This window comes from Stegastes partitus, unplaced genomic scaffold, assembly GCF_000690725.1.
Source record: "Stegastes partitus isolate 25-593 unplaced genomic scaffold, Stegastes_partitus-1.0.2 Scaffold691, whole genome shotgun sequence".
Lineage (NCBI taxonomy): Eukaryota > Metazoa > Chordata > Actinopteri > Pomacentridae > Stegastes > Stegastes partitus.
Genome location: NW_007578422.1, coordinates 144,157 through 152,874, shown reverse-complemented (window position 1 = coordinate 152,874; position 8,718 = coordinate 144,157).

Here is an 8,718-nt window from a genome sequence, read left to right as displayed (position 1 = left end):
TTGCACCTTTTTTGTAGATTCCATAAATTTTTTGCACCTTTTTTGTAAATACCAACAATTTTTTGCACCTTTTTTGTAGATTCCATCAATTTTTTTGCACCTTTTTTTGTAGATTCCATCAATTTTTTGCACCTTTTTTTGTAATTCCCAACAATTTTGTGCTTTTTTAAAATACTTTTAACAAACTGCAAATTATTCCTATATGCTAACAGGTAATGCCATGTTAATCATGATTTTAGTGGAACCGATCATTCTTGCACTTTCCACGCAAACATTAAACCGATGTGATTCCTGCGTTCGCGTGCACCAGACGTTATCTTACATCTTCAGAAGCTCGTTGGTAGGCGTCTCTGTGGCCTCATTTATGGCGTTGTACCGTATTCTACCTTTCCTTATCAAAAATACTGCAGCTCCTGCATTATTTTTATCACCTCATGCTGTGTTCAGCCTCCTTCTCTCCCCTCATGTTCCCTGTGACGACAGAAACCATTAGAGCTGCTAATACTGCCAGGCTTTTTCCCTGCATGGAGGAACTCTTGGCGCCTCCCCAAAGAGGTTTTATCCAGCGCCAGAATGACACGACCCAAGAATAAACCTGTTTTTTTTTAATTGGGCTCGAGCATAATAGACATTTTTGTTCATCAGAAATAGCAGGAAAACGCAGAGATTTCTGTCAAATGAGGTAACGCGGACTCGTACAGGAGTCACATTCTGAGTCAGGAAAAACCCCGACGACTATAAACTGCTAGAACGTGTGTTTTAGCCAAATTACCACTTCCCATAAACCCGAGTCGGCAGCACATGAGGTAACGCCAGCGTGATCAGTGTGGAGCTGTGAAAAGTGGAAAAGCACAGACGGCTTCAGGCTGCAGCAGCCTCAGAATAAGGCTGCAATTACCACCACGTACATTTTACACGCTGTTGTGCTGGAAGAATGCGTGCGGTTCGCTTAAATGCTAACGAACGTGGCTAAAACCAGGAGGAGTTTGTGTTCTAATCGATAATTTATGACAGCAATGGGCCAAATGAGCGTAAAGTGTCGATTTAGGCCTGAAGCTTTTGCCCTCCCGCTACCTGCGTTTTACAGAAACCCTTTTGCAACCAGAAATAACGGCAACGACAACCTCCCAACAGCAACCGGTGCACTGAAGCTGTTAAAATTAGGATTTATATGAAGCTCTGTTTGGTTCTCTTACTAAATGATCCACTTAAATGACAGTTCTTGCCTCCCCGCCTGCAAAAAAAAAACTGTTTCCCCATCGCTATTATGATGGGGCACCATCACTGCATCCCGGGCTTAGCTCCGCCCAACGCAGCTGTGATTGGTTGAAAGAGATAGAAACAAAGCAGAGTGCAGTCAGACCGTTCTACAGTGCCGATAAAGCTAAAGAGATAATCCTGGAACTACAGGAAACCCACAAACAATCATCAACGTCTGCAGTTTTTCGGAGCTCCGTCGGGAGTTTTAGCGTCTTTCGGCTCTTTGTTTTGATTTCCTCCCGCACAGCTGTTTCCAGCAGAGGTTGCTCTGTTCGGTATCTGCCCGCCCCCTTTTTTTCGGAAGTTATCAGCCCATTAAAAGGCCGTTATCGCACAGCATTCCCATCCGCCCGGCCCAGTGGAGGCCTTCCACACCTCCCAGTAGGCTGACTGGGCTGTTATCGCCCCTTTATTGGCTCCCTGTTATCACCTTAATCACCGCTGAGCTGCAAATTAGCACTTCCAAGAGGGACAAAAGTCCACGTTCAGAGGTGTTGGTGTAAAGCAGCGGACTTTTACCCAGCAGGCCTGAGCTTCAGTTCCATCTCTGACTGTAATTATGGTTTATTCTTTGACTTTAGTCCCGTTTTGAGTTTACTTTCACTCTCAGTTGGCGTTTGGAGAAGTTTAAAGCTGCTGAGTTTAGAAAAGGATCTGAGACTGGCTGACACCGTTGAGGTCTATTTGTCAGTGATTAAAACGGACGATAACGTCGACTGAGTCTATCAGGATGTGAAGGAAAGTCCTACCAGCCCATGTGTGTGTATAAATACGGAGATAACTGCAGTTTAATGGACTGATAATGCACAAATCGGTGTTCAGCACCGAGCCACAGAACAGACCCTGATGTCGGTATCAGCAGTCGGTGGAGCCCAAACCGGAGCAAATCCAGCCTGAAAACGCAGCTTCAGATCAGCCTTACTGGTAATGTTCAGGTTTTTAGTTTCTGAATGTGTAAATAATCGACTGGTTGCAAAGTTTTTCATCAGCTTTAGAAGACAAAAATATGAGTTTGAGCTGCTCTGAATTTGCAGAAAAATTACTGCAGATGAGTCACCATTACCGATCCGTTTAGAGAAAATGAAGTGGCTGTTTCTCTTATTTGCTGCACTTTAAAAAAAGAAAAAAAAAAACACTAAAATTCCTGTTTAAAAACGAATATAAATAAATAAATTTTAAAAAGTTGATTACAGTAATGTTCATAAACTGTAAAAACATTATAAAGTTACTGCAAATATTTTTAAATGAATATATATTTAGTTGATTTAAAAACCATATAAAACAGATTTTAAAAAAACATTTTAAAAATTACATAAATTATTAAATTTTTTTCATAAATTATGTAAAAATACAGACATTTGACATTATTCACAGTTGTGTCCTGCTCCCTGTAAATCGTTGCTCTTTTTATGATTTAACCAGATACTGAACATAATTTAACAAAACTAGAAAACATGTTTAAGTCTTTAATACGTATAATTTCTTTTAAGTAATAACAATATTAATACATGAGTCTTGTATCGTGCTTTGAAAAAAAAACAAAAAAACAGACACTTTACAAAAAACAAATCATTTTATTTTATTATTTTTTTATTAAATTACTGGGAAACATTTGTAAAATCAACCAAAATAGAAAAATGCTGATTTGAATGTCATTTGTTTTAATTTATTTTTAATGTAATATTTTTTTCCTTAATATACAATTTTTTCTTTTAATTATACAAGATTGAATATACAGATTTTTTATGTGGGGATTCACAGATTTATCCTGTTTTTTTGTTGTTGTTGTTGTTGTTGTTTTAACATTTAAAATGTAAATCAATTTTTTATTTTTATTTTTTTTAATGTAATTTAACAAAACCGGAAAAATCTGTAAAATAACCCGTAAATTGTTCAGAAACCGTCCCGTGCTTCTGGCTCTCATTCGCCTTTCTGTCCTTTTGCTTCTGGTTTCAGATGTGACAAGCCAAGAAGATGAGAGAGGTGCTCGGCGCACCGGATGTACGACATGAAGGAATATCCTCGCGATATTTCACAGCACAGCACTTTGAACCGTAAGCTCTTCTTTTCTGTGGAAAGCATTCCCCTCGGACTGACTGAGAGAGAACAAAGAGAAAAGACTGAACTGAAGTCTCCTCCCACTGTATATCTGTGTGTACATAGACCATACGACAAAAACACAACAAAAAAAAACAAAACACGAGTACAGAGTTGTTATTGCTGCTACAGAAACGAGTAACTAAAACCCACCATTCGACTAAAAGCGAAATAGCCGCCATGTGGTTGTTTTTTTTTGTTTGTTTGTTTTGTTTGTTGTTTTTTTTTTTTTTGCATTTCTAACCGGCTTGCCATGCAGGTGTAGTCTTATTGTCGATTCATTGTATGCAATTACTTCACTGGATATGAGTCTACTGTGGTTGTGTGTCGGTCATAACACGCAAAGAAAACAAAAAGAAGAAGAAGAAGAAGAAGAAGACACCTCTCGACCTGAGACGTATTTAACGAGACTGAAGAGGACGTGGCTCTTGCTTTGACGGACTGTTTTTTTTTTTCTGCTTTCGTGGAGTAAACGAACGGGCGGGACGTCGCTCGCCTCTCCTCCGAGGACGGACTCTGACGAGACTCCGGAGTGCCATACTTGCTTTTTCTAAAGGGATAACCGCTCGTCGTCGCCGTCGTCGTCATCGCAGCGCTCTGCTACGTGGAAACCACTGAAGATATCCTGTATACTGTAGTTTGATTCCATTCTGAAACCTGTGCCTCATGTACTGAGAAAAAAAAAATCCTTGGAGTGCTTTTTAAATTATTATTATTATTATTATTACTTTCAGGAGAAGGGGGGGGGTTGTCAAAGTAGTTTTGTTAGAGCTCAATACAGAATCCATTGATTATTATCTTCTCTGTACATACTTAATATCCCTTTACGCCATAGTCCACCCTAGATAATTTATCATGTCATAGAGTATTTTTCAGTATTCACGCGTCTACCCATATTTAATTTGGTCTATTTATGTATGCAGTGTTATGTACCTGTGGCTGTCCTTTCTCCTCCATGTTTAAGGTCACTGATGGCTACTCTCAGCGCTCATCTCATCATCATCGCTTTTCTACAAAAAAAAAAAATCTATTTGTTAACATTCCCTAACTGGATCGTTTGTGCCGACGGCGTCTCCCTCTAAAGACTCTCACTGTGTGTGTTTGTGTGTGTGTGTGTGTGTGTGTGAATGTGTCTGTGTGTAGTAAGTTGTATTTAAGTATTTAAGTGAGTAGCGGACCCTGTGTTTCCGTCCGTTTGTACGCAACGACAAAAAAAAAAAAGGATGCAAATACGAATAAAACTTCTGCTAGCAGCTCAGCAAACGTCACCGCCGCCGCCGCCGCAGCAGCGCCGCCATTTTAAATCTGGATCCTGTCCGCCATCAGTCTTAGAGCCATTATTATTATATTATTATATTATTATTATTAGTTCTATTTGTCTCTTCTTCACTATTAACATGTTTTCTGTGTCTATGTAAAAAAACAGTAAACCATATTTATTTTCAAATCATATTGTTTTTATATAAAATAAGGAAAAGGTTGCCGTGTTGTGAATGCTGTGTCTCCGCCCGCCAGAGCCTCCGCCGTGGTGTTGTGCAGATTCTCAAAAAAGAAAAAGCTCCGCAGGATTTCATCTGACAAACTAGGCAGAGATAGAAAGATGCTATTAGCCGACAGACAGGCAGATGTTCAGTGTGATGTTTGATCTGGTAGATCGACGAGCATTTAGCAGCAGGAGCAGAAAGCAGGACTGTTGTCAGCATCAATGAAGTGAAAACAGCCAAAGAATCGGACAAACTTTAGAGGATACCTGACTAGAAGAGCAGGTGGAGCTTTGTGGTGAAGTTTTTCTGCAGAAAATAGTTATAAAAAACTTATTTTAGTGTAAACAGCTGCATGATGTGAATCTGAGTGATAGTTTGATTCTAGTTACGACTTTTTGTGGTTAAAGTCAAACTGTTGCCATCAAAGTCTTCCTGTGGTGCAGCGATGCTCTGCTCCCAGCGCTCCTGCGACGCTGCCTGGAAGTGCAGCTACCTAAAGATGTGAAGCTCCTAAACTGAGTCCAAACGGAGACACTTCAACCTGAATTTCATTTTGAGGAAGAGGAACAAGTTGCAGGAATCTGCAGAGAAGAGCGACAATCGTGTTGCAGTGGATTAAAAAAAAAAAAAAAAAACATCCGCTGGAGCAGAAACGTGTCGTCGAGCTGCAGCTCAGATGGTTTGTTTCGAATGTTTTAGCACAACTTCCCAAAACACAACCACACGAACATCAAAGAGAACAGTTCAGTCCAAAATGACTCACAATTTATTGAAATGGACACGAACACGATGTCCAAAAATCTGACCAAAGACTGGTCCAGAATGAGAAATATTTGTCTAAAATGCTGAAAAAAATTGTTCAAAATTACTCCCAGTTTCACCGAAATTAGTTAAAATGTTTTCAGAATGACTCAAAATGCGATGAAAATGACTCAAAATTGTCCTAAAAGACTCAAAATTTATATAAAATGAAAGAAGAAATTGTCCTAAATGATTCAAATATTGTTCAAATTAACAAAGACGTGTCCAACATTACTCATTGGTCCTAAATTATTCAAAGGTTATCTAAAATGAAGGAAGAAATTGTCCTAAATGACTCAAAAATTGTCCTAAAACACACAAAATGTATCCAAAATGAAAAAAGAAATCGTCCTAATTGACTTAAAACTTGACCAAATTGACTCAAACTTGTTCCAAAGACTCAAAATTTGTCTAAATTAAAGAAGAAATTGTCCTAAATGACTCAAAACTTGTTCAAATTACCAAAAACTTGTCCAAAGTTACTCAGTTGTCCTAAAAGATTCAAAGTTTGTCTGAAAGGAAAGAAGGAATTGTCCAAAAATGGTGAGGAACAGTCTGAAATCATCTAAAATGTGTTGAAGATGAGTCACAATTTGTCCAAAATGTCTTCAAACTTGTCAGAATGAGTCGAAGTTTGTCCACGAACACCCTCGACATCATCAGGACTTCATGTTGCTGAACTGTGTCGACAGTCTGGCCAGATGTTGAAGGAAACTCAACGTGGCTCGTCCTCCTGTTAAGCTGCTGTTTTGGTAACCGTGGTAACCACAGACCCTCCTCCTCCTCCTCCGGTCGCCGTGACGATTGTGAAGCTTGATCGTCCGGCTGCTGACCGACCGAACGTTGGAGCTCCTCGGAGGAATCACAGCGACATAAACAGTCTCTGACTTTATTTTATTTGCACCATATTTGCAGAAGAAAACAGAATCAAAACCTCAATAATTAATTAGATGCTCGTCAACCTGAAGGTCCGTCGGTTTGACATCAATGTTCACCGTCTGAGTCAGTTCGATTCATTTTATTCTTCCAGTATAACAAGCATTAGTGTTGTAGCGCTGCAGTCTGGTCGATATCTTTAAAGAATATTCACATTTTTTACTTTTACGCTGACGTAATGCACAAGAAAAAAAATAAATGAATACAGAGAAAAGCCCCAAAACTACAGATGAAGTAAAGGAGGGCTGCCGGATGATTTAAAATAAGAAGAAAACTAAGAATATTTCAGTTTTTTAGAGTGAAGGGAGTGAAGATTGAGCCTGTAGAGTGATTTAAAGGCTGCTTTTATTGTCCAAATCAAAGCATCGTCGCTCCGTGTTGTCAGAGGATTTTATTTAGACATCGGCTGATGGTTGAACTGGTTGTTGGATTTATCCGTTAACATCTGAACTGTGGTTGGATGGAACAGTTCCTGCTTCAGCTGCAACTTCTATCCTCGGTCTCAAACCCCTAAAGTCTGGATCCTGCAGACGAACGTCATCACTCAGCCTCCCTGGAGTTCATTCAGCAGCAACACAAACGCATCCACAACGTCTCTACAACGCTGCAAAATCCTGCTTTGCACCTTTTAGTTTGCATCCTGGCTTTAAACGTCATGAACAAACTCCTCGTTACCGTCCGAGGGGGAGAACTGTGTCTGAGTGCTGACACGGTGCAGCTGCGTCCAGCCGGACCACAGCTGGACGCCTTCAGTCGGCACTGTTTGCTAATTGTCCAAATATCGCTGCATGTGTACTCAAGAACAGTTGGACGCCGGCCGGCAGCAAAGCAAACTCCACAGCTGCAGGAACCGGACACACAGTCGTTCACCGCCGCTCTCGTGTCACATCGAGCTCATCGCCGTAGTTACTGGTGTCCAGATACAGGCGGCGTAAACACAGACCACATCTGCTGCTGTGGTTTTCATGATTCAGTTGTGAGGAAGCTGCACAAAGACGAAGCTGGATGAAACGTTTGTGTACGTGCAGGTGAAACTGAGCGACGTTCGGGTTTTGGTGTCGACACTCGAGCGTCTTTGCTCAGTCCAGTTGCACCACCGCTGGTTGTCGTCGTTTTGTGGAAGTCGCTGCGTTTCATAACCGTTGCACAGTTTTGCAGATGAACCCTGCAGCTCCGACGTCAGTCACGAAACAACAGTTTACCTCCAACGAAAGGAATGAAAATCCCGGTTTGGCTGCAGCGCCGGGCCTCTGACGCTACAACCTTTCTCAGAACACGCTACCTGGAACTCCTATTTCCAGTTTCGGGTTGTGTTTTGCCCCTACGGTTCACTTCGGCTTTCCGGCCCGTGCCGCCTGCTTTTTGACACTTTTTGCATGTTTTGTTTTGTTTAACAGCAAAACCCGATGGAACCAGGCTCCTGTTCTGCTCTGCTGTACCAGATTATCGTGCCTCCTTTAATCCAGCAGCGAGGACAAAGAGCAGGTTTAGCTACCAGAGCACGCTCGGCTATTAGCGCTCACTGACACTTGAGCGGGAAGCTGATCTCTCGGCCCCCGGACCAAACCTCGCTGCTCTGGATGCAGATTAAGTGAAGGTTTTTGGATCTTTGGCCGTGTTTGTTTTGAAACTCGCCCCCTCTTAGCCCCGCTTCCTGCGGGATTAGCTCCTGCACGGTGCTAATGCAGCCGTGCAAAAGCTCTGCTGGCTCTGACTCGCGCTCTTTATGTGCATACCTAAATATAAAGCGCACCATATAATCCCTGCAAATTGCGGGGCCCCCTTCACCGAGTAAAACACCCCGAAGAATGTCATAAACCGTCTAATCTGTGATTTAGCAGGAGCCCGGGACGCAGCGAGCGGCTAGCTGCAGCCTGTCGCTTTGTTAGCGTAACGGCGCTGATTTAACATCTGTGTGGGACGACTGGATGTGACGCACAGAAAGAGCTCAAAGGAGGGAACGACTGATTGTTTACACCACCGACAGAAAGGTATATCACACTAATGATATATACAGAATAAACGCTATACACAAGTTAAGGCAAATAATGATTAAAGAAAATCCAGCGTCAACCCACAAATCACCAGTAAATGCAGCTGTTGTTTGTCTAATGTATAAATATATGATGTGTTTCATGAA